The sequence below is a fragment of the Phoca vitulina genome, unplaced genomic scaffold, assembly GCF_004348235.1.
Source record: "Phoca vitulina isolate PV1807 unplaced genomic scaffold, GSC_HSeal_1.0 scaffold19, whole genome shotgun sequence".
Lineage (NCBI taxonomy): Eukaryota > Metazoa > Chordata > Mammalia > Carnivora > Phocidae > Phoca > Phoca vitulina.
In genome coordinates this window covers 32,807,516-32,833,941 of record NW_022589722.1, presented here as the reverse complement: position 1 = coordinate 32,833,941, position 26,426 = coordinate 32,807,516, and the positions used below count along the sequence as shown (strand labels likewise).

Below are 26,426 nucleotides of genomic sequence, written 5' to 3'. Positions count from 1 at the left end.
TATGTATTTGTGGAGAATTGACCCCTTTACCTTGTTCAGAAGTTGCCTATATCTGAAATTATATAGTTATTCCAGCTTTATTTTTTTAATTTAAATTCAATTAGCCAACTTATAGTACATCATTAGTTTCAGATGTAATGTTCAATAATTTATCAGTTGTGTATAGCACCCAATTGCTCATCACATCATGTGCCCTCCTTAATGCCCATCTCCCAATTACCCCATCGCCCCACCCACCTCTCCTCCAGCAACCCTCAGTTTGTTTACTAGAGTTAAGGGTCTCTCATGGTTTTCCTCCCTCTCTGATGACTTCCCATTCAGTTTTCCCTCCCTTCCCCTATGATCCTCTGTGATGTTTCTTATATTCCACATATTCTTTTTTTATTAATGTTAGTTTGATATATCTTTCTTTATCCCTTTACTTTTAGCCTCTCTTTGTCTTTATATTTAAAGTGGGTTTCTAGGAGACTGCTTATAGTTAGATCTCTCTCTTTTTTCTTATCTATTATGACACCCTGGTTTTGAATTGGTATATTTGGACCATTCCCATTAAAAGTGATTATTGATGTAGTTGGATTAGCATCTACCATGTTTGTAATTATTTTCCAATTATTGCATTTGTTCTTTATTTCTTTTCTCCTTCAGTATCTTCTGCCTAATATGGTTTTAACTGGACATTTTATATGATTGAATTTTATCTCATTTCTTAGCAAAGCAGTTATATTCTTTTTAGTGGTTGTCCTGGAGTTTTTAATATATAGCTAAATATTTGAAGTCCATCTCCAGTAATACTATACTACTTTGCATACAGTGTGCTTAGAGTACCACTTTCTCCCTCCCATCACTATGGCACTGCTATCATTTATTTTAACTATCCATATGCTATTATCACCCAATACATTGTTATTATTTCAAGAAATTGGTTATCTTTTAGATCCATTAAGAATAAAAAAATAAAAGACTTTTACCATCATTTATCTCTTCTCTGTTACTCTTCCTTTTTTATGTAGATCCATGTTTATGACCTATGTCATTTACCTTCTCTTTGAAAAACATTTTTTAAACCTTTCTTGCAGAGCAGGTCTGCTGGTGATGAATTCTCTCCATTTTGTTTGTCTGAGAAAGTAAATGCAATGCCATAAGAATAATAACAACCACCATAATAATAACAGATTTGTATTTTATAGCCCTTTATAGCTTACAGAAGTCTTTCACTGACCTCCTTTTCCCCACAGAGCTAATTGTTTTATCCTTGGTGCCCCCATCTCCTATACTTCCTGTTTTGCATCTGTCCACACTCCATAATTGCTGACTTATGTTGCTGTCTTTTCTACCAGGCAGTGAGTCGTTAAAAGCAGTGGCTGTGTCTGCTTAATTGTTTCATCTACATAAACCTGACAGTTTCTCAGTATACACATTTTTAATTAATAGACTTAATTTTTAGAACAGTTTTACATTTACAGAAAAATTGAACAGATAGCACATAGAGTTCCCTTATGGCTCCATCCCCATACACTTTCTTCTATTATTAACATCTTGCATTAGTGTGATACCTTTGTTAAAATTAATGAACCAATATTGATATATTATTATTAACTAAAGTCCATAGTTTACACTTTGGTTCACTCTTTGTGTTGTAAAGTTCTCTGAGTTTTAACACATGCATAATATCGTGCACCCACCATTACACTTTTCTTCAGAATACTTTCTCCACCCTGCAAACCCCCTGTCCTTCACCTACACATCACTCCCTCTACCCTTGCAACTTTAGGCAATTGCTAAACTTTTACTGCCTCCATAGCTTTGCCTTTCCTAGAATGCCATATAATTGAAATAATATATTATGGAGCCTTTTCAGAGTGGCTACCTTCACTTAGCAATGTACATTTAGTGTTCTTCAATGTCCTTTCATGGCTTGACTGCTCATTTGTTTTTAATTGCTGAATAGTGTTCCAATGTATGGCTGTATTACAGTTTGCTTATCCCTTCGTCTATTGAAGAACATCTTAGTTGCTTCTGTTTTTTTGGCAATTGGAAATTGTGAATAAAACCACATTAAGCATTTGTTAAGTTTTATTGTTGTTGTTGTTGTTGTTTTATTGCTGTTGTTATAGACATGTTTTCCAATCAGTTGGGTAAAGACCTAAGAGCACAATTACTGGTCTCTTGGGAAGAGTATGTTTAGTTTTGTAAGAAACTGCTTAACTGTCTTCCAAGGAGGCTGTACTATTCTGCATTCCCACACCATCAATGAATGAGAGGTCTTGTAGTTTAGTGTGCATTTAGTTTGTCACTGTTGTGGATTTTAGCCATTCTAAGAGGTGTCTGGTGGTATCTTGTTGTTTTAGTTTGCAATCTTTTGATATACAATGTTGAAAATATCTTTAAATGTTTATTTGCTGCCTGTATATCTTCTTTGGCGAGGTTTCTGTTCAGATCTTTTATTCATTTTTAAAAACTGGGTTGTTTGTTTTTTATTGTTGTTTTAATAATTCTGAGAAATTTAATGTTAACAACTTCTTTGTGTATTTTAGATACGAGTACTTTATCACATATGTATTTTGCAACAACTGTTTCCCAGTCTGTGGCTTGTCTTCATTCTTTTAACAGTATCTTTGGCAGAGTAGAAAATTTTAATTTCAATGAAATCCAACTTATCAAGTCTTTCATGGATCATGTTTTTGATATCTAAACAGCCGTCTCCAAACCCAGGTCACCTAGATTTTCTCTTATGTTATTTTTAAAGAGATTTTGTAGTATTGTGTTTTAAAATTAGGTTCGTGATCCATTTTGAGTCAGGTTTGTGTGTGTGTGTGTGTGAATGAAATAAGGTTTGTGTCCAAATTTATTTTTCTTCTGTGTAGGATGCAATTGCTCAACATTATTTGTTGAAAAGAGTATTTTCCTTTGAATTGCCTTTGCTCATTTGAAAAGATCAATTGCTTATATTTGTGTGGGTCTGTTTCTGGGCTTTGTTTCGGTTTCATTGATTTTTTTTTTTTTTTTTTTTTTTTGAGAGAGAGAGAGTACACAAACAGCAGGGGAGGGGCAGAGGGAGAGGGAGAGGGAGAGAGAAAATCCCAAGCAGGCTTTATGCCCAGCATAGAGCCTAACATGGGCTTGAGATCATCACCTGAGCCAAAATTAAGAGTCAGACACTCAGCCAGCTGAGCCACCCAGGTGCCCCAATCTATTTTTTTAAATTCTTATCTAATACCATGCTTTCTTGATTACTGCAGCTTTATAGTAAGTCTTGAAGTCAGGTAGTGTCAGTCTTCCCACTTTGTTCTTCTAAGGTATTATGTTGGCTATTCTGGATCTTTGTTTTTCCTTATAAAATTTAGAATCAGTTTGTCCATATCCACAAAATAACATGGTAGAATTTTGATTGTGGTTGCCTTGACTTTATAGATCAGGTTGAAAGGAATTGCCATCTTAACGATATTGGATCCTCCTGTCCATGAAGATGAAACCTGTCTCCATTTATTTTGATCTTCTTTGACTCTTTTCATCAATTTTGTTAGTTTCCTAATGTAAATCCTGTACAGATTTTGTTAAATTTATATATAAGTATTTAATTTTTTGGTGCTAGTGTAAATGATATTGTGTTTTTAATTTCAATTGTTTATTGCTCATACGTAGGAAAGCAATTGACTGTTGTATACTGACCTTGTATTCTCTGCAACCTTGCTTTATAACTTATTACTTCCAAGATGTGGTGTGTGTGTGTGTGTGTGTATTTCTTTAGAATTTTCTGCAAGACAATTATATCATCTGTAAACAAGGACCATTTTATTTCTTTTTTCCCTATCTGTATAGCTCTTTTTTCTTGTCTTATTGTATTAGCTAGGACTTCTTTGACAACGTTGAATAGAAGTGGTGACAGACTAGATCTGATAACTATTGTTGGGCAGAGTTGTTCATATATTCCTTTATTATCTTTTTTTAAAAATTTTATTATGTTATGTTAGTCACCATACAATACATCATTGGTTTTTGATCTGGTATTATCTTTTTAATGTCTGTGGAATCAATAGTGATCATGTTTTGATTTCTGATGTGTCTATAGTTATTTCTTGCTTAGCTAACTAGAATTTTATCACATTTATTGATCTTTTTGAAGAACCAGCTTTTAGTTTCATTGGTCTCTATTGATTTCCTATTTTCATTTCTACTCCAATTTTTATTATTTATTTTCTTCTGCTTACTTTAACTTGCTCTTCTTTTAAGAGTTCCTTAAGGTAGAATATTGATTTTCCATCTTTATTCTTTTCTGATAGATGCACTCAATACTATAGATTTCCCTCTAAGCATTGTTCTTAATACATCCTACAAATTTTGATAGATTGTGCTTTCATTTTCATTTAACTAAATATATTTTAAAAGTTCTCTTGAGATTTTCTTTTTGGGCCCATGTGTTATTTAGCAGTGTGTTGTTTACAAGTATTTTGAGATTTCCCAACTCATTTTCTGTTATTAATTTCAAGTTTAATTCTGTTGTGGTATGCAAGAATACTTTCTGTGATTTATATTCTTTTAAATTTGTTAAGGTGTGTTTTATGGCCGAGAATAATGTCTATTTTGGTAAATGTCCCATGTGAGCTTGGGAAGAATATGTATTCTGCTGTTGTTGAGTGAAGCATTCTCTAAGTGTCAATTATATCCAGCTGATTGATAGTGTTGTTCAGTTCAACTATGTCCTTACTGATTTTGTGTCTGCTGGATCTCTCAATTCCTGATGGGGGGTGTTGAAATCTTCAACTCCAATAGTGGATTTGTCCATTTCTCCTTGTAGTTCTCTGTTATTTGCCCCACATATTTTGACACTTTTGTTGGGTGTGTGCACGTTAAAGATTCTTGTATATCTGTGCATTATTGATTCCTTTATCATGATGTAAGGCTTCTCTTTATTCCTGATAATTTTCCCTATTTTGAAGTCTGCTTTGTCTGAAATTAATAAAGCCACTTAAGCTTTCTTTTGATCAGTATAAGCGTGGTATATCTTTCTCTATCCCTTGACTCAATATATCTGTGTCTTTGTATTGAAAACGGGTTTCTTATGCATAATATATAATTTCTTTTTCATCCACTCTGACAGTAATTGCCTTTTATTTGGTGTATTCAGACCATTCACCTTTAAAGTAATTATAGGTATAGCTGGATTACTATTTACCATGTTTGTAACTGTTTTCTATTCATTACACTTGTCAGTTACTTCCATTAAAAAACTTTCCTCTCTTTTTCTGCCTTCTCTGGTTTTAATTGAGTATCTTATTATTCCATTTTTTGTCCTCTGTTAGTATACAATTATATATATAATTATATAAACATTTTATATTTATAATTATATTTAATATTTATAATTATATAAATACATATTTAAATTTAGTGGTTTCCCTAGACTTTGCAATATGCATTCAAAACTGATCTAAGTCTACCTTCAAATGACACTATGTAATCCGTTCACAGGGGGTGTACTTATAGCAGAGTATTCTGGATCTTTCCCTTCTGCTCCTTATAACATTGCTGCCATTCCTTTCACTTATTCATATATTATAATCACCCAATACATTATAGCTATTACTACTTTGAACAATTATCTATTAGACAAATTAAGAATAAGCAAATTAAGATATTTTACTTGACTTCTTTTTTTCTTTCTCTGATGCTCTTCATTTCTTTCTGTAGATCTGAGTTTTTGATCTATGTAATTTTCCTTCTCTTTGAAGAATGTCTTTTACCATTTCTTGAAGAGCAGGTCTTCTGTTGGCAAATGTTCTCAGTTTTTATTTGTCTGAGAAAATATTTCTCCTTCACTTTTGAAGGATAACTGTGCTGAATACAGGCACCTAGATTAGTGCATTTTGCTTTCAACTCTTTAAATATTTGACTCCATTCTCTTCTTACTTTCATGGTTTCTGGTGAGGAGTCTATTGTAATTCTTGTTCCTTGAAGAGTATACTTTTTCCTTTGGTTTCTTTCAAGGTTTTCTCTTTGTCTATGGTTTCCTGTAGGATGAATATAATAAGCCTATGTGTAGTTTTGGTACTTGTTATGCTTGGTGCTTTCTGAGCTTCTGGGATCTGTGGTTTGGTTTCTGTGATTAATTTTGGGAAATTCTTATCCATAATTACCTCAAATATTGCATATTCCCTAGCCTTTCCATCTCTTATCTTTCTGGTATTCCATCACACATATGCAACTCCTTTTGTCATTATTCTGCAGTTCTTGGATATTTTGTTCCATGTTGGTCATATTTTTTTTCCTCTTTTTTTTTTTTTCATTTTGCAAGTTCTTAATGATGTATCTTCAAGATCACTGATTCTTTTCTTTCTTTTTTTTTTTTTTTGGCTATGTATAGTCTACTTTGATAGCCTATCAAAGGCATTTCTTCATTTCTGTTAAAATGTTTTTTGACTTATGTAATTTCCCTTTGATTTTTTTCTTAGAGTTTTCATCTCTGTCATTAAATTACCCATCTGTTCTTGAATATTGTCTTCTTTCCCATTGAGCCCTTAGCCTATTAATCATAGATGTGTTAAATTCCCAGGCTGATAATTCCAGCATCTGTCCCATGTCTGAGTCTGCTTTGTCTCTTCAGACTGTGGTTCTGTTTGCCTTTTGGCATGCCTTTTAGTATTTTTCTTGAAAGCTGGAAATGGCATATCTGGTAATAGGAACTCAGGAAATCAGGCTTTTAGTGTAGGTTTCAGGTTGCTCTGTTGGAGAGCGGGGCTGCATTCAGTGGTTGCTGATGTGCCAGAGCTTCCAGTTCTCCTCCTTTTTTGCTGCCCCCTCCCCTCTCCAGTTGCCTCTGGGTTTCCCTAACACCTCCTTCTTAAATAGAGTCTGTATTTTGCAACTCTTTCATTTGTAACCTCCTGCCATCATACTGGAGCCTGGTGGGTGGTGAGGGGTTAGGTATGGCAAGTGTTTCACTGTTTTATGATTACATTTATTATTTTTTTATTTTTTAAAAAAGACTTTATTTATATATTTGAGAGAGAGAGCACAAGCAGGGCTGGAGAGGGGCAGAGGGAGAAGGAGAAGCAGACTCCCCACTGAGCAGGAAGCCCTAAACAGGGCTTGATCCCAGGACCCCGAGATCATGACCTGAGCTGAAGGCAGATGCTTAACTGACTGAGCCATGCAGGAGCCCCATATTTGATTTTATTTATTTTTTTGTGGGCCTGAGTTCTTGAGCTGTGACTTTCAGAAGCGTTTTTTTTTTTTTTAATCTGTTTATTCTCCTCTTGCTGAGACAAGAGTGCTAGAGGTCAGGTAAGGCTCTGGGAAAGTAGTTTCCCTTGAAGACAGGTAGTCTTTGTTACTGAGAATAGAACCGCCCAGGCATATCTGGTTGCTCCCCCTTCCCCCAACCATCCCTGGTGCACCATTTTTCTCCCATGTTTGGATCTTCACCCTGAGACCCAGCTGGGAGAACGTCTACAAAAGCCTGGGCCCACATGAGTTTTTAACCCTCCACACGCAGCCTCCAGACATTCATCCACTCTTGTGTGAGTGTCCTACCGGTTCCTGACCCCAAAGCTCCTGCTCCCAGTAAGCTGATATCAGCTGTGATTCTCTGCATCCCCCATCTGTCTCTCTGGTTGTCAAGGTGGCAGTTTGCCTTGGGACCTCAATTCTCTGATAGACCTAAGTGGCTGATTTTCAGCTTGCTCATTTTATTTTCATATTGTGAAGACAGGAGTGATGACCTTTAAGCTCTTTTCATGTTGGAGATGAAGCTGGAAGTCTCTCAGTGTATTTTTCCAATGGGATCCCACCAGCCTGGCAGGTGCTTCACTACAGCCCCCTGGTAGGAGGAGAGAGATGCTCACCACTGGCCCAGGGTTCCTTGCTGGAAACCTGCCTTCCACTCTCCTTCCTTCCTGGCCCAATGCAGCACAAGTAGCAAAAGGCATTGCAAAGGCAGATTACAATATGGCCTTGTGGTGAGACTTTCTGTAGGCATAATTCTGTCCCAGTGATTCCTCAGCTGAGCCACACACCAGCCCTAATTCAAGGCTGTAGGGTCTGTCCTGGCTGCCTCTGTATGTGACCTAATGCGTGTGATGGAAAGTGGAAGAGTCAGGATGGCTCAGCAAGGTCGGCCACCCCGGTTCCGCAGGTGGACGGCACATGGGCGTGAGGGGAAGGACGCATACTGGCCGAGAGTTGTGACTTTGATCTGAGTGGTGACGGTGCAGTCAGCAGGCCTCGTGTGGGTTCCCTTCCCTAACGCCTCATGCCTCCTGCTCTGTGCCCACACATTCAGAGCCGCACAGTCTCCAACCTGCAGAGCTTGCTGGCGAGTGCCCAGCTCCCGGCTCCTCCTGCCCTCCCACTCTATATCCTGCTCTGCAGCCAGGGCGATCTGTAAAAGATCAGATCATGCTGTTCACCCTGCTCCACACCTCCAAGCTTCCCCTGTTCCTAAACTAAAACCCACGCCCCTGCCCCTGGTTGGCAAGTCCTGGGCCTCTCTGGTCCTTCTTCCTGGGCCCCCATGTGCTCACCCGCTGGATGGCCCTGTTCCAGCCATGTGGCCTTTCTGCACCCTGCAAACTCTTTTGGTGTTGACATGCATGCTGGCTGGCCCTCTGCCGGGACCTCCCTCCTCAGCGCTGCTTCCCCGCCACCCCATGTGGAGTGCCACCATCCTCACCAGCCCAGACTCACTGCCCTTACCCTGCTCTTCCCCCGTCAGGCCTCATGCAAGAGGAGAGCATGTTCGCGTTTACGACACCTCTCAAGAGGGCACAGCCGAGCATTAAGCCCAGCACGGGGCCCTCTTGAGCCAGACCTGCTCACTGTATATGCATTTGCTTGCGTTCTCATTGTATTTTTCTATTTTCGTGCAGAAAATAAATGTCTGCCTTGCTCACGTCTGTGTTCTGAGCACCTGGCCTTCCAAGTACATTTGTCCAGCACATGAATGAAGCTGGAGGGAGCTTGCATCATTTGCAGGGCTGGAACAGAATGAAAGACAAGACCACATGGGTTCAGGTGGGATTCCCAGGACGGGATTCCCAGAATGGCTCCCCATTCCCTGCAGGTGCATCCACACTTCCCTGGGGCACAGCGGCAGCTGTCTGAAGACCCCCCACTCTTGGAAGGCAGGAGACAAAAGGCGAGGTTCTGGGTGGGGGCGGGAAAGTGGGGAAGAATGTTGAGCTGATAAAATCCCCTTTTACATTTGCGGCTGTAAAACTTTATAGAGATTTCTCAACACAAGACATGAATAGTAACCATGCTTTCTTTTCAGTAACTGCCAAAGCCGCCAACACCCGTGAGGCCCTTTGCAAGCAGGATAATCCCTGGGCGCCCGGCCCTGGGCAGGAGGCCCCTGGGGAAGGAGCTCCGTGTCCAGGCTGGCCTGAGAGTCGGGCAGCTGCTTTCAGAGGGGGCCAGCTGGGGTCTGCCCACCCCACTCTGCTTGGGCAGGGATGATGCTGCCACCAGGCCAAGGAGCCTGGTCCACAGCAACCTCCTGCGGCCTGTTCCAGAACCTTCTCCTCTCCCAGGACAAACTCGGGGGTGGATCCCGGATGATCTCATGCTCCATTTTGGGCTGGATTCTGCTACCCTTTGGTGAGCTTCCCCCAGCCCCCACCCCCAGCGCTGGGCTTCAGCTGTTGAAAGAGAGAGAAGCCTGGTCGCTTAGCTCATGTAACTGACTGCACTGATTGAGAGTGAGCCTGGCCAGGAGGGAGGCAGGGCCAGGCTGAGCTGGACGCTGGGGTCCCGGGGTCCAGGCCCAGGGGGTGGGGGGCAGGGGCTAGGGCCAGAGCCACGGAAAAAGATGCTCCCCTCCTTCTTTTCCTCTCTCCCCCAACTAACACCTCACTCTCTCGCCTCACAGATCAGGCAGCTTCCTTAGCAGCTCTCTGAGGTCAGGCTCACTATGAAACAGGAGCAAGCTAAAGTGTGGGCATCCGCTCCTTCGCCCACTTGCATTTTCAGCCCCCAGATGTCAGAGGCTGTCTGTCCCCTGAGCCAGTCACATAGGTAATGATGTGCGTGCCATAGTCAGGCGCGGGCTCTTGAGTCCTGACTGTGGGCTGCAGGGTGCACACACAAGTCCCGTGCCTGCACGGCTCCCCCCGCCCCGCCGCAGCTCTCGAGAGCACAGTCTTCAACCACGGCTCGTGCATCAGGGCGCCAGGGACGGGGCAGATGTGTGCAATGTTTGGGGGCCTCCTGACTCCAGGCGCACCTGCTTCCATGGCCCACACCGACAGGCAGGTGCCCTTCTCCTTGGCAGCCTGCGGTTCAGCATGTGCATGTGTGCGTGTGTGCATATCTGTGGATATGTGTGAGGGTGTATGTGTGTGAGCACAAATGGATGTATGTGCACGCGAGTTTGTGTGAGTGTATGTGTATGTTTGCAGATGTGTACACGCATGCGAATTCATGTGTATAGGTGAGTGTATCTGGGTGTGTGTGCGTGCGTGTGTGTTTGAGTGTGTACATATATGTGAGTGTGTATGTGCATGCTCACACCTCACTGCACATCTCAGTGGAGAAAGGGGGGCAGCCACACCTGGGAGGTACATGCCCGGGTTAGTTTTCTCACCCGCAAGCCTCCCACACTAGAACCTGCCCCCTAACATGACCTTTGCCCTGACCTTGTCCTCAGGCACCTCCCCCACCCCTTCCTGGCATCTTCCAGCGCCCAGGGGCATGTGACCTCCCTGCCCAGGGCTGGCTCTCTTGCCTAGGTTCTCCATGCCTGCCCTGTATGCACCTGCCTCATCCTCTGCTGGTGAAGGTCTCTTGAAATTCCAAGTCAAGTGATGTTTCTCTGAGGTCTTCCCAGAGTGATCCTGCCTGAATCTGCCATCTCCTCGGACTCACAGCACAGGGGTCTGTGCTAGTCAACAACACAGAGCGACCGGCTTGCTTACTGTCATTATTGCCATCTTAATTAGGCTGTGAGTTTGTTGGTGAGAAGGGTCTGTCTCTTGTTTCTTGGAACCCCCAGCCCCACCCCATCCATGGCAAAGGCTCTTCAGAGACAAGGAATCATCTGCTTGGCTCAAGAGTCAGACAGGGCTGGATGCATATCCTTTCTCCCTTGCTTTGCTTCATTTCTACTTCATGCCCCCTTGATTAGAGCAGTTCCTGTGGTCAAAGCAGGGTCCTCTGTGCTGTGTTGGCCCCTGGGGAGCAGCATCTTGGTGCATGGAGACTCATACACTCCATGGCTAGCCCTTCCAGAACACATGGACTTCTGAGCACACAGGACCCTGAGTGGGTCCCACGACCCGCTTGAAGGAGGAAGTGACCATTCTACACAGCGGAAGCCTGGAAGGCACCTGCCTCTCCCTATCGGTCTTCCTGACCTCAGCTGACAGACCTGCGCCTGCCGGGAGGTCCAGCCCAGCCCCAGCCCTTACCTGGCGAGTTTGCAAATGGCATCTGGTCCCCATGTGCTTTGACCGTTTGGGTTATCTTTGGGGAAAACCTGAGTTTTCTCCAACTTGAGAAACCACTCTGTGCCCAGGGTTTCCCTGGTGTCTTCAAGGGGCTGCACCTGTGACGCCGCTCCGAACATGGGCTTGCCGGGTGTCACTGCACCCTGAACTTGTTCTCACTGGCTGGTGGTCAGTGTAAAGGAGCCTCGGTCCTTCCACAAGTAGACCTCACACAGCCATGCTACTGTACACACTCAATTTGGCAATTCAAGTTTGTACTCCATATTATATGAAAAGCACTTTTTGTTTTATTACACGGAACTTTTCACAATGACTTTAAATGCTGTCTAATAGCCCATCAAGTAGATCTGTCATAATTTACTTACTTTCTTCTCCCTCCACCCAAACACACCAATGATGTGCTCATCTGTTGGCTCATGTTCTAAAAAGAACCTTCTGGATCCTCCACTGGACAGGATGGTTTGGGAAGGCCCAACTGGAGTGAGGGAGGCCAGTTGGAAGCTGCTGTGGTGACGGAGTCTTGAGTAGAGCACTTCTACATATGTCCATTATACATTATGTTGTAATTATTTCTCCCTCTCCTGATACTCTGAACAACTCAAAACCAAGATCTCTGTCTCACTCAACTTTGTAGAGTGAACTGTTCACACAGGGTCTGGTCACAGGAGGCATCCAGTGAACATAGATTGAACACGGAGTGAGTGGTTAGCAGTCAGGGAGAACAGAGGCCATGAACCTCATGCAGGCCATAGAAGGCTCACTGAGGACCTGATCAGACTCCTGGATACCTGGCCCAAGGGAAAGGAGCTTCTCAGAGAGCAAAGTTAGCACCAAGGGCCAAAACCTAGAGTAGGCTGATTCTGGTTCCATTAAGGAAGACTTTCAATCAAGAGGGGTTTCCATTGGGAATGGCTGATTAAAGGGGGGGGGGTTCCTCGTCACTTTCCTGTTCCTACCACTGTTTTTTTCTTCACAGTTTGGATACCTCCAATATATTATACATGTGTTTGTTTATTTTTGTCTGTCTTTCCTTGTAGAAGGAAATAATTTCTTTTTTCACTATTAAAACCCCAATTATTCTATGAAACATGCATTGGAGGCCCTCAAATAACATGTTCTGAATGAACAGATGGATAGGTAGGTGGATGGATGCGTGTGTGTATGGATGGATAGATGGATGGATGGATGGCTGGTTTGATGATTGGATGGCTGGATGGATGGATAGCTGGGTGAGTGGATGGATGGATGGATGGGTGAGTGGATAGGTGGATGGATAGGTATATGGATGGATGGATGGATGGATGGATGGATGGATGGATGGTTGGATGTATGGATAAGTAGGTGGGTGGATGAATGAATATATAGATAGATGGATAAATGAATGAATAAGTGGATGGATGGATGGATCAATGAGTGGGTGGGTGGGTAGATGGGTGGATAGGTGGGTGGGTGCTTGGATAGGTGGATGGATATTGTTGGACTAGACAGCCTCCAAGGTTTCATTCAATGATGGAATGTACCTGCTATTATCTGCCTCTTTCACTGCATTATCTCTCTAGCTTTTTGGCCTTGAATAACTTGATGTGGCTCCCTGGGTGTCCTTTGTCTCTGTCTTCTCCACACCCCCCTCCTGATTGAGTGCTTGCTCCTTTCTATTAGTTGTCACCTTGGACTAGAGGTCTGTCCTCTCTTACCATGGTACATTTGAGCAAAAGGGGCTGAGACCAGTGTTTGCCAAAGTCCTTCCCATAGTAACAAGTGGACTGAAAAGCAACATTACTTGTCTGAATGCATTTGGAAAAACAGTGCTTGGGTCCTTGGAGATTCAAAATGCTCACTAGCATTTCTAAGGCTCTAAAATGCCCTGTGTCAATCAGACTAACCTGTGCAATGAAGGGTTCCCCAACCTAGTTGACCATGAAGCCCTTCTGTTGTCAGGACTGAAAGACATCCCCTAATGGGTAACACTGTGGACTTGGGCGTTGCATAGACCTGGGCTAGAATCCAGGGTCCATTTCCTTCTGAGCTTCACTGCCTGTGTCTTCGTTTATGAAACAAAGATGGGATCTCAGTAGGGTACAAAAAAAAGTGAGAGAAAGCATGACAGCATTTAGCTCGGAGCCTGATGTGTATGAGCTCAACAAATAATATGCATGTATTAATTATCACTTTTATTTATTATTTATTTTTATTGAGGTACAATTGACATTGAATATTTTATTATTTAGGGGTACAATGGCACACTTTCATGTTTGTATACACTGCAGGATGAGCACCACGATGAATCTAATTAACACCTGTCACCATACATAGTTACAGAACTTTTTTTCTTGTGATGACAACTTTCAAATCCACAGCACAGTGTTACCAACCACAGTCACCATGGTGCCACACATCACTTCCCCGTGACGCGGTTATTTTATAACTACCGGTTTGTACTTTGTGAGCCCCTTTGCCGTTCTGCTTACCCCCATCACCACCTCTGCCACCACTAGTCTGTTCTCTGTCTGCGAACTTGCTTTTTTTTTGGATTCCTCTCATAAGTGAGATCGTTCGGTATTTGTCTTTCTCTGACTTATTTTGCTTAGCATAATGCCCTCGAGGTCCACCCGTGTTGTTGTAAATGGCAAGATCTTGTTCTATTTTATGGCTGAGTGATACACCACGTCTTCTTTATTCATTCATCCATGCGCGGACACTGAGGTGCAGGTATCGTTTTTGCTGTGGTAGAATACACACAACAGGACATGTACAAGCAGCGACAGGTAGTGCCGTCGTGATGTCGCACAACTGTCACCGTTGTCTGCTTCCACGTTTATCACCCCAGACAGAAACCCGTTCCGACCCTTTGGTGGCCATTCTCTGCTCCCCCAGCCGCTGGCAGGCACGAACCCACTTTCTGTCTCTATGGATTTGCCTCCTCTGAACGCTGCTTATTGGTGCAATCATAGGATACGCGGTGTTTTGTGACTGGGTCCTTTCACCGAGCACCATGTTTTCAAGGTTCCCCACGTGGCAGCCCCTGTCGGAGCCACAACATTCCGTTGTATGGAGAACACGTGTTTTATCCTTCTGTTCGTCATCTGATGAACATCTGGGTTGTCTCCACCTTTGGGATGTTGAGAATAGGGCCACCATGAACATGCACATGCGTGTTTTTGTTTGGGTGTCATTTTAACGTCACAAGGAACACGACTGTTCGTGAGGCTAGGGAAGAACGCTTTGGTTCTTACGGACCCCGTGCTCTGTCCTCTGTGCTCTCAATCCATTAACTTCAGCACCTTGTCTGCAGCATCCTATGCACAGTGTGGATAAGGACCCCGACCCCAGAGACGCACCCAGGGTTGCCATGGGGGTGGGATCCCTCCTCGCCGTGGTGTGTGATGTGCAGGTAGATTTCCCGCCCCCCCCACCTTTGTCACTTCCATTCTCGTTCTCGTTCGTCCCTGCCTCATGCTTGGGAGAGAATGTGGTTAAAAGCAGCCCCATTGCAGGACTTCACAGAGGAGACTGGAGGAGGCACTTCATCATCCGCCCGTGACAGGTGGGATGGAGCTAATTTCCTTCCCTGTGTTCTAATAAAGCTCCGAGGCTCACAGTATCTCTTACTTGTCAAAGAGGAGAACAATGGTGCTGTGTGTCACCCCTTCACTTGGGATCCGGTCCACTTTGTCAGAGTCGGTAGGAGCCTCGTTTTCCTACCCACGCACTCAGCCCGCTAAAATATTCATGCAGCGTACTGCCCCGGCGAGTGGCAGACTCCCATGGAGTTGCATGGAGCAGGAGAGGGGCGCCGCCAAGTACACGCACGCCCGTGGTTTCAACATAAAGAAGAAACCACTGGGATGCAGACAATCAAGACTCAAGTTTATCCTTCACTCTGCTTAAAGGCAAAGCCGAAAATAGCAAAGCCCACAGTCCAAACACGTGGGGGTCCTCTTAAGAAAGTTACCTCGTTCTTTCCACCAGCACATGCAACGGGCTCAGCATCTAGCATCCCCACGTGAGTCCTCACCCCACTCAAGGCCTGGGTCTCAGAAAAGGCTGCCCATCAACTGTTTCCATGAACAAGGCAGATGGTCCATGTCCTGGGAAGCCAGAAGGAGAGCCACGCCAACTTGCTTCGGGTAGATACTGCGTGCCCGGGAAGGCACACGGTGCTAATTCTTCCTGGACAGAGCTCTAGAGATGTCATGAGGCCATTGGCTTGAGGATTTGATGGGCACTCTCCCTGGCAGCCTCCCAGGTGCCCCCTCCCTTGCTGCTCCCTCTGCATTACCCATCGGCTTCCAGAGCGAGTCTGGGGCGAGCCTCGACCAGGGTGGAACATCGTCCCTGGACAGTCTGTTCTCTGTGGAAGCTCACCACTCTGTCTCTGTGCTCCGTGCCTCCGAGCCCAAAGTCTTGCCCACCAGGCTTTGCAGTGTGGTGCTCCGAGCAGGCCCTCTTTATTAAACAGATGGTGAGCAACCCTATGTGTGTCCCTGACTCAGAGTGTATTCTCTGCAACGATGTTTGTGAGATCAGAGGACCACGCATTCATTCAACAGAGAGCACCTGAGCACTTGCCACGGGGAAGGCACTGAGCTTAGCACCCTGGGAGCCTGACAACAAACCAGCCATTGTCCCAGTGGTGGAAGAGCTAGTGGTCCAGGGGGAGGGGACCCACTGTGGTCGGGATATAATGGAGGATGTGAGAAGAGGAAGGTAAGACTCGTAAACTCTGCTGAGAGCAAAAAAGGATGCACTGGTAGTGAGGATGTTTAATCTGGGTTTTGAGGGATGAATAGGAGTTCGTCAGGTAGAGGGAATAGTAGCATCTTCAAAGGCTCAAGCGCAGAGCCGGAGGGGACGTTTGGTGTTTTGCAGGTGCTGCAAGGTGGTTAGAGGGCAGGTGTGTTCAGAGGGAGTGAGTATGAGGGAAGAGGTTTGAGAGACAGGTGAGTAGTGAAAACTAAGGGGTTTGCAGGTGATGGGAAATCACTAAGTTTCTAAATAGGAAGTGACATAGTCATATTTCTGTTCAGAATAGTTAAATTTGGTAGAGGCCTTGAGGGTTTTTGAGAGCAGAGTGTTAATAGTGGAACGTCAGCGACCACAGAGAGAGGGTGTGATGAGGAATCGGACCCCACCTCTGACACCAGCATCTGGACGTCCCTACTGGGACACCCTGGGCCTCCCATTTCAGACACACCGTTTCTGGAAATCTACTGCCAACCCACCTTGGCCAACACACTCCTCCAGGCTCCTTGGACGGGCTGAGAGGCCCAGCTGCGCTTGGAGCCCCCGCGAGGCAGAGCACACACAGCCTCCCAGGCCTGCCTGGCAGGCGCCTGGGCCACCGGAGATGGTCAGAAAGGGGCAGGTGACTCCTCGCCAGGGAAGGGCACGTGGGAGGTCGCCAGCTAAGGCCCGTCTGTCCCCACCCGTGGTTCCCCTCCTTTAGGGGCAGAGAAAAATGACACACACCCCACAGACGAACAGACACATGGACGCAGGGGCTCAAAACCTTTCCTTCCCTCTGCCACCCTCTCTTCCCGCCTCTGCTCCTGGGGAGTCAGGCCTCCTCCAAGCTGGACACCCAGGCAGCAAGCAAGTGTGAGCTTTCATTTCCCATCTTTGTAACCTGAGAGGGAAGACAAGCCTCTTGAGACCCAGTTGGGAAGACCCTCGACCTGTCAGGTTGGTCTGGCCATCGGGCCTCAGGGTCTGGGAAGTGGACGCTGGGCGGACCTGTTTGGACAGCTTGCAGAGGGTAGAGCAGCACAGTGTCTTCTCGTGGGTGCGCTGGGCCAAAGACCTGGCCGTCTACACTGGGAGCCAGGCTCCTGATGTCTGTGCCTGGACTGGGGGAAGGCAGGGGTCAGCAGTGCCGGGTCCCGGGCCCCCTGCTTCGGGAGCCCTGACTCCTGCATGGGAAGCGAGCACGCCACGGGGAGGCTGAGGCCCCACGCGGCAGCTCTGGGCGCTCACGGCAAATCCACAGGCTGCTCGAGCACGGCCTGTTCGCACTGGTCTGGTCATAAGGTGTAAGCGGGGCGAGGGAGAGGACAAAAGACCTTTCATTTATTTTGCTTTATTTTTTCTCCAATTTGTAAAATCATGCCCTCGGAGAGCATAGTGCCTCCGGGCTCCAGGACACAATCTGAATACATTCAATTAAAAACCTCGGAGCGGCCTTTGGGGGGCTGGGGCTAGCGCGGGTCCGCAGAGGCCGTCCGGGGCGTGCAGAAGCCCACACAGGGGGAAGCCACCAGGCCCCGTTCTGAGAGCGGCGGGCAGGGCTGGGAGGCTCCGTGGGGCCAGGCGGCCACGCTGGGTCTGCATAATCAGAGTCTGGGGAGCGGCCGGGCCGCAGTCATGGCTTCTGAGCACAGGCATTGAGTGGGCCGGAGGGTCCCAGCTGCGTCCCTTGTCCAGACGGGCCTCTCCGCGGCGTCCTGTCTCGGCTGGACTGGCTAGGGCTTCAGTCCCGCCGGGCGGGTCTCTGGGCGGTGGGGCCCTGCTGGTCTGCAGAGGGTTCGGCTGCCTTGCTTGGTTAACAAGACGTCCCTTCCACAACTGGGGGCTCCCCTTCATCCTGGGCTGGGTCCTTGTCCTGGCTGACCTGTGCTGAGTCCTTATGAGGGACATGACCTTATTTGAAAACAGGGTTAAGATGGGGTCCCTGGGTGGGCTCTGATCCCCTTCCACTGTTGTCCTTAGGAAAAGTGGAAATATGGGCACACACACACACACACACACACACACACACAGCGAGCACCGGCCCCATGCTCACCAGCCTCCGCGGCAGGTTTCCCAAGCAGAGCGGGGTTCTTGGAACTCAGTACTGGAGAGCTGCGTGGTGGAGGCCAGGCCGCTCACGGGTGTGTGAGAGCAGGCGGGCAGCTGGACGTGGGTGAGAGAAATGGGCTCTGGTTTCAGCCGCGCTTGGCCAGTGCTGATCAGTGAGTCCGGCTGTGCCCGAGTCTGAGCCCCTGGAATAAACCTTCTTGCAAGGGTGGCTGTGACGTCATGGGCCATGCCCATGACAAATGGGCAGAGTCCATTTGGGTAAAAGTATGCAACATGAACTTCTCAGTCTGCACTTCTTGCTGGAGGAGCCTCCCTCCCCGTCCCGCTAAACTAGAGGGTAGAGCTGCCATTTCCCAGCCGGGCCTGAGCTCCTGGCCCCTGAGGCCCCCATCCCTCCTCGTGGCCTTTTGCTGCTCGGTCCACAGTGAGTTGCTCAGGCCGCTGACCCCGCGTCCCACGCTGGTCTCCACCGCAGAGCCCCTGCGGCCAGATCCCTGCGCAGACCCTGCCTTCTCCCTGCTGCTGGAGCCCGCGCCCACCTGGAGACAGCGGGCTCCCCCCCTCAGGGAGCGCTTCCCAGACGCTGTCTGTCCCCAGCCTCTGAGTCACCCAGGACCTTGGGTGAATTGGCCTCTTTGGTGGCGGCCCAACCATCCCTTGCTGTCACGTCTTTCCTCTGCACCCTGAGAAATGTCTCCGTTGTTCTTTTGCCCACGTGCCAGGAAGCCTGAGCCTCTCCCATTTTTAACCTGCTGTTGAAGTTCTCTGTCCTCCCTTTTACGGGAGCAGAAGTGTTGGACTGTGAGGCCTTCTTCCTTTGCACCTGCTCTTGAACCCATTCCCTTGGCTCTGCGAGATTCTGCCCTGCAGCTCTGCTGTCCTGCCGGACTGCCCCGAACATCTGGTGCTCGCCCTCGCTCGCTGAGCTGTGAGCCCTAAGGACGCATGTTCAGACCCCGACCCACACCAACAGTGGCCCCCGACTGCAAGACTCCCCACTGGTGGGTTTCAGCTCCCCACGCCCACCTCCCGGCCCGTGCACGTGGATCGTGCTGCACCTGCGGCCCAGGCTTGAAGCCGCTGTCCCCACGAGCCCCTTGCACCTGTCGGGAGGCCACGTGCTATCATCATGACATCCCAACATTTGAAGGGGGCTCTCCCCCGCCCGTGCTGGGGGCGCTCCGTGTCCTGGGGGCTGTCCCATTAAGTCTCTGCCTCTCTTCCTCTGTTGATTTCTTGCAACAGGGTAAGAGTATTTCAGTCCTATTTGCAATGAAAACACTGCCTGTTTCCTTTCCCATCTTCAGGAGAAGCCAGATGCGGTGTCCCTTTCTGGTACTTACCAGTTTCCCTCGTGGGGGTCCCTCTCTTCCTTCAGAACCTGACACCCCGAGCTGAAGCCTTCCCCTGCTCACCTGGACGCCCCAACAGTTTCCTGACCTGCTGCCCGAGGTTCTTTCATCTCTGAGCCTCCTGGCCTGCACGTCGATGGCTTTGGATCCACGGTCAACTACCTCCCTGATGCAAGAGCCCCTCCTGTGACCCCCAAACCCTCCTTCACTGAAGCATCCGCCAGGCTTTCGGGGTCACAGACCTCCTCCTCGAGCCTGTGTTGTAGGAGATGTTGTAGGAGATACTCCAGGAGTCTGGATGCGGTAAGAAGTTGCCCCTGCCCCATCCCCTCCTGGGATCCAGATGTTTTTCCCGTAAGGAGGAAAGGGGTTAGGGCGCTGGCCTGTGGCCCTCCACGCTGCTCCTCACCCTCTAGGGCTGCAGCTTGTTCATTACTTCTTCTAACGCAAGACCAGGGGGATGCCGCTGTGTCTGCAGGTCCGTACCGAAGGGACAGACGCGGTGTGCCTGAGATGAGTCTCTGCCGGAACGGCAGTGGGACACGCTCGCGTGCCCAGCTCGCCTCTGATCCCGAGTTCCTGGCACTCAGCTGTGGACACGGTGCTGGTGGGGAGCAGCACGGAGGCCGGGAGACCCAGGCTGACCGTCGTGGGGGCCAGTGTCCAGCGCAGACCCAGCCACCACCGTGTGCCCTCCCTGCACCTCGAGTCATGCGCCGCCCCCTTGTTACTTTGGTTTCTAAATGCCAGGCTATTTATCAAGGGTCATGACCAAGTTTTCCCAGGAAATATGCAGTGTGTTGGAGTTTGGGGGTGATACCCAACTGCACCTCTTTCTCTTGGTGGATTCTAAACCAACGAGGAGTCTGTGAGGGATGCTTTCGCAGAGCCCTCCGGGTGTGGGGAGAGCCTGCCATGTGAGCAGAACGCTGGCCAGGAGCGGAGGAGAAAGGCTTGCTCACCAGGAGCCTCAGGAGAGCAAGGAGGGCAGGCCCTGTGGAGCAGGGACCTCAGCCTTGTCTCTTGGAGGTCACTGCCTCGTGGGGGCCACGGACGCTGCGTCCAGACTCCCCCGCCCGCCATCCTTGGGGAGAGGGCTGAGAGGTAGGCTGCAGTGGGCTCTGGTGGAAGCATCTTCATGGAAACAAGGGTCCACACAACATGGACTGTGACCTGAGGCTCCCTGAACCCACCTTCTCAGCTTTGCCTAAAGCTCTGAGCAGGCCCTTCTTTGTACCCGAGACCCCTTCATTCTAGGAAAGGACATGGCCACGGCTCCCTTGGGCCCCTTTCTCTCTGTGCCTCCCCTGCTCTGTCCCCTTTCCCCACCACGTCGGTTGACGCTCCCTCCCACGAGAGCCTGCTTTCAATAAAGGATGGGCGCGAGAAGGCGTCTGCAGCATTTCATCTTGAATTCCTGCGATGAATGCATTTGGTCCGGTCAGTGGGCTGGGCCCTGGTCTGAGGAGCTTTGCAGAGTCAGGACCGGTTCTGTGTGGGGGTCTGCATTGTCCCTTAGCGAGATGGGGAGATGGGCCGGCGGCCGCTGGATGTCTGCAGGGACTCTTTGTGGACTCCTCATCAGCAAGCATGTCGAGAGAAAGCCAGCGGTGTGCCCTGCCTGCCCCAGTGTGTGTGTTATGAGCTGCGCCCTTGATGTACTGAGCACCAAAGTATTCTCAACAGAGAGCCCACATTGGGCCTGACGTACCAGTGGGACAGTCATCCATTCATGGAAGGAAAATTAACAGAGAATAGCAAGATCGCCACGAGCAACAACCACAGGTAATGATGGGGATCGTGTCGTGCGCTCCATACATCAGGCACGAGGGTCTTCGACCCCTTTGCTGAGAAGCTCTGGGTGATGCTCCCGGGGTGGGCTGCACAGGGCTGCTCTGGGACCTGGCTCCCGGCAATCCTAACGAGACTCTTCACCTACCACCCCCAGAGCCTCGGATTCTAGGGACGGGGAGGGCCGTCAGGAGTCCTCCCCGACTCCCATCCCAGAGTTCCCCGTTTGCGTATTTGTGAATCATTTACAAACCAGCAGTGGGGGGCCTCGTCGCAAACACACCCTCCATGTCTGGCTCGGCCCCAGGCTGCAGATGCCTCCTCCCAAGGTGGTGCAAACAATTATCACAGTCTTAACAGATATTGCACTCAGAATTGCTTGTCAGACTTGGGAATATCACTTCTCTCTTTTGCAAGGAGGTCATTACAGTATGCACTGCAATTGGATTCTGCTCTGGTTTGTGGCATCACGGAGATGTAAGAAGGTTAGTAATGATTGCTAAAAACATTTGTCGTTGAGTCTTTTGAAAGAAGGACTGCATTTGGGGGAATTAAAATGGATGAAATGCACATAATAGATTTGTGTTTGGAGTTGGCTGACAGTCACAGAACCCGTCCGGAGGATGCTGCCCAGCCTTGGGCCGCTAGGAGCTTCCGCTCATCACCCATGGGGAACACTCACCTCCTCTTGCTGGAGCGTCTCGGGTTCATCAGGGAGCCTGACCTGGGAGTCAGGAGGCCGAGTGGAAGACGTGGAAGGCAGACAGGGAATGTGAACTCTTAGAACCAAACTGGCTTGGGCACGATCTCACCTCCTTTACTATTAAATGTGTGATTGTGGACCTCCGATTCACATGTGCAGACGCGTAGTGACACATAACTGTGGGGTGAGTGCAAACACGTGATGATATGCGGGACAGAGATTATGAGAAGTCACTGTTGTGGGGATCCCCCCTTCTCCGGGGAAGCCGCAGACCCCCACGGGGCCATGGCCCCCCCAGTGCCTGCGTCCTCATTCACAACACGCTCCTGTTAATCCCACGCCCACGGCCCTGGAGGGATTAACGGGGCCCCAGCAACGTAATGTGTCCAAACGACTCTAAGGGCTAAAGTAAAGAGAAGAAAAATCCCCATTTCCCCCTAAAAGGATTATTTAGTCATCAAGAATTAAACTTTGCATTCAGAAAAATCTAAGCCTGGATCTTGGCTCTGTTGCTTTTTCATTGAACGTCTATGAAAGTGTTATTTGTGTGGGTCCCAAAGCAGTCAATTATTGGCCACGTCACATGGTTCGACTTACTAGCGCGTGGTGTTGACTATGCCACGTAACTTTTCCGTGGCCCGGGGCTTTTGTCTGCTCAGTAGATGTCAGCGTGGGAGCCCAGCTCCACGCCTGACTTACAACAGGTGCACTCTGTCTCAATCCGAACCTTCCTAATAACCCATGGCCCACACGCGGGGTTGGCCGTGGTGCTAGGAATTATTTATCCTGTGCAAGAGTGACGAGAACCGTATGTGGGCCTGCATTACCCTTTTGGCTGAAAATCGAAACAAAAAGGCCATGGATATGGTTTCCCACCTGAAATGTCAGCAGATTTTCTCTCCCATCACTTTACGTGAAAACATATTTACAGCCACAACATGGCGTCCAAGGAGAGTTTGCTCTTCCTTTGCTCTGATAGGACGTGGAAAGATACCTTCTGGGAGTTCCTCCAGCTGGATTCTTGCAAACAAGGAGAGATCCCTGTGTCCGTTGACCCTCACCTGTGCAGACGGGCATGGCATTCACCTCCGGGCCCTCACTGGGTGTGTGCGTGTGCATGCGTATGTGTGCGTGTGCGTGTGTGCACGCGTGTGCATGTGCGTGCGTGTCTAGACTGCTGGCTCCTACTGCACCTGTAGTCACAGAAGCCTCCTGAGCCCCTGACTCCAGAGCTGCTGAAAAGAGGCGCTGCCCCATCACATGGTGGGCAAGTTCTAACTGGGTCCAGACTTGAGCTTTGACCTTTATGTCCATTCCTGTTTAATGTCAGCTTGTCCAAAGTCCCACTGCTCGCTGAAGTTGCCTGAGGTTCTCACCGGTCGTCCTGTGATGTGTGTTCTCTCTCTCCTACACATCGGACCAGCATGCAACACCTACCACCTTCTATACCAGCCATTAGCTCGCTGTCCGTTTACTTCTCTGTTCATGCAAAAAGCATTTATTAAGCAAAACTTGAGACAGTATTATTAAGAATCTTTCTATGGTAAGTTTGGGCTCAATTTAGATATCTGCGCCTTTGGATATGATTGCTTAATTGGGTTGAATTCACCCAATTGCCCACTTTCCTCATCTCTACATGGAAAATATTTGTGGGTTGGATGGTTGATTTTATTTGTCCTAAAATTACTTATCTCAGAGTCAGATCATTCTAGGGTTTAATGAAGAATCAAGTATTCCTTTATTCCTGCATGTTATGACAATACTCAACTCACTTCAGTGTTCGACAAGTATCAAGTTCTGTTATTACCCAGAGCATTTAAAGGTCAGCAACGGCTGCCCGCATACTGCACCCCGACCCCGGCAGGCATGCCAGCATTTCTGGGGCTCCAGGTGTGCCCCAGATCTGCGACCCCACTGCGCTGTGTACGGGTCTCCCTGGGCTCTGCTTGTCACCTGCTCCCAAATGTCTCCCTTCTGCTCGAGTCTTGTTCCTCTTTTCGGGTGAAGAATATGACAGATTCTAGTTGCATCAGGAAGGCCATGTCTGGGCACCTTGGAACGGGGGCTCACCCCCTTCTATGCACAGGGGTTAAGGGTGTGACTTCTGTTCCTACCTGAGGGCTCGCTTTTACCTCCCCTCGCCTCTCCCTACCAAAGTGGCTCACTCAGCCACGCACCCCCAGGCGTCCGAGTGGGAAATGACCTGATGTCCTGCACAGAGGCGCGCCCCTCTGATGGAGATGGGACTGCCTTTTCCTTCAAGAAGCCCCATTTCTGAGCTCCATTTTATGGTTAAGATGCAATGTTCTGGCCCTTGTTCTCGGTGTCACATTCTGCAGAAGCAGAGACGTGGGGGTCAGGGCCCCCAAGAGGGGAGGGCGCACAGCTCCCAGGACACGCGGTCTGGTTCTCACAGGGAGGACACCGAGTGACACTGGGGAGTCAGGAGGGCCGTCCTGGGAAAGAGGGGCAGACCAGGCCCCGAGACCCCACGCCGACGAAGAGGGGCAAATGCAGAACAAACTGGAGGAAGAGAAGGGTCAAAGGGGAAAGGTCAAATGGTGGACGTGGGGGCAGAAGCCAGGGCTCGACAAGCAGCCCACATGTGTTTCTTGTCTCCGCATCTCTCTCTATTCATGGGGTCTTCACCTGAGGGTCATGCTTATCATTCCGGACTCTGGGGTTCCTCTGATTTCTCAGCTCTCTTGACCCGGCCCCGGAGAACACGCCTGGAGCCGTGGCCCCTTGCGGGAACTAGCACAGGCAGCCCATTCCCAGTGGCCTCTCCTGAGCACCGTGACCCCTCCGCCTGCACGCTTTGTGGCCCCGGGCGGGGTGGGGGCCCAGTCTCAGCTCATCCTAGCACTTCCCACAGGTTGTGACCGTCCCCCTGGACCACCCTTCTGGGGGTGGGGCGCGTGCTTTTGATAGCTCCCCCTCGCCCGTGGGCCGCGCCAGGCTGGGGGCCGCGTCGGAGCCTAGTCGAGTCTTCCCCCAACTAACGGTTCCATCCCGGCTGAGCTGTGGGGGAAGCAAAGGGCGATGTGTCAGAGAGCCTGGGCCGGGCCCGCTGGGGCCCTGGCGAGACGCCGCATCCTCGGACGTCACGGTCCTCCTCTGCCATCGGTGGTGCCCGCTGCCACGTGCCTGGGGCGGGCCTGAGCCCGTGGGAAAGCTCCTTACAGAAGTAGAAGTGCTGTGTGAGCTTCGTCCCAAGTGTGGGCTGCTTTGGTTTCCCATCAATGGTTCAGATTCAGTTCCTGTTCTCTTGCGCGCCACGGCTTTGGCCCGGGCTCTCCAGCGTCTGGCCCGCGGCCTGGAGAGCACACGGCGGCGGTGGCGTGTCCTGAGGTCCTGTCCTGAGCTCCGGCCAAGCCGCCCCCACACGCGGGCAGGGGCGTCCCGCCAGCCCCTGGAAGCAGGCCGGCCCCCGACGGCAGTGCAGCGCGGGCCCTTGGGCACGCTGGCGGGTTCACTCCGGCTCGTCCGCGCCAGCCCTGGGGCCCTCGGGTCACTCAGCCCGCCGGACCTCGGCAGAAAGCAGGCAGGACTGAGGAGAATAACCACCGTCCTGGCGGCCACCGAGCACAGCGCGCAGAATGTCGCCTGTTTCCAGCAATGACGTGCGCGGCAGGTCCGTCCCTGCTCGGGAAATCTGTGTCCCGTGTGGGGCGCAGACAGAACACACAGGCAGGATGGACACGGCCCCCCCCCCCAGCCCGCCCTCCGTCCACCCCCAGAGCGCAGTGAGCGTCCCTACGCCCCCTCGGTCCCGTGTGCCTGACCAGAGGACCCAGAGGCTGTGTCTGCAGGGCACGTCCATCCACGCTTCCCTCGCCGAATCCCGGCCAGAGCGCTTCAGCCTGAGGCCATGAGAGCCTCCCTTCTGCAAGGGGGGAAACCGAGGCCTGGGGAGGTCAAGGTGACAGAGCAGGGGGTGACGGAGGCAGCACTGGACCCAGTTGTCCCCAGCCCATCTGCATACTGAGCGACTGAGGACAGCACTCCATCAGGACCGCCCAGGCCCCCTGGACCAGCTGCCTCGGCGGGGGCTCCTGCGCAGGTACAGCCGGAGGTCCTGGGGCTGTGGACGGTGACAGACTGGGGAGGGCGCCGTGATCAGGACGCTCAGCTCCAGTGGGGGGCTGACACCACGTGGGGCTGCACATCTGGGCTTCTGCCGGTCGGAGCAGCTGAGGGCCGCTCGGAAAGACCCAGGCACATGCTGCAGAGAGTTCTGATGGAGCCTCGGGGCTCCCAGGTCCCTTCGTCTGCATTCTGTCAGCTAAGTCATGAGGCCAGCCCGGATTCAAGGAAGGGGTCAGATTCTACCTCTTGATGGGA

At 49.5% G+C, this 26,426-nt stretch overlaps 1 long non-coding RNA gene across 2 annotated transcripts in view; it reads left to right on the top strand.

Annotated features, from left to right (window-relative positions):
* The window catches only part of LOC116639914, a 32,518-nt gene extending 9,546 nt beyond the window's left edge, over positions 1 to 22,972 (top strand). For both annotated transcript variants that reach the window (XR_004300941.1, XR_004300940.1), the window contains 2 exons: positions 9,269 to 9,594; positions 19,615 to 22,972. This is a non-coding gene — a long non-coding RNA (uncharacterized LOC116639914). The remainder of the gene's footprint in view (positions 1 to 9,268; positions 9,595 to 19,614) is intronic.
* The last annotated feature ends 3,454 nt before the right edge of the window (positions 22,973 to 26,426 follow it).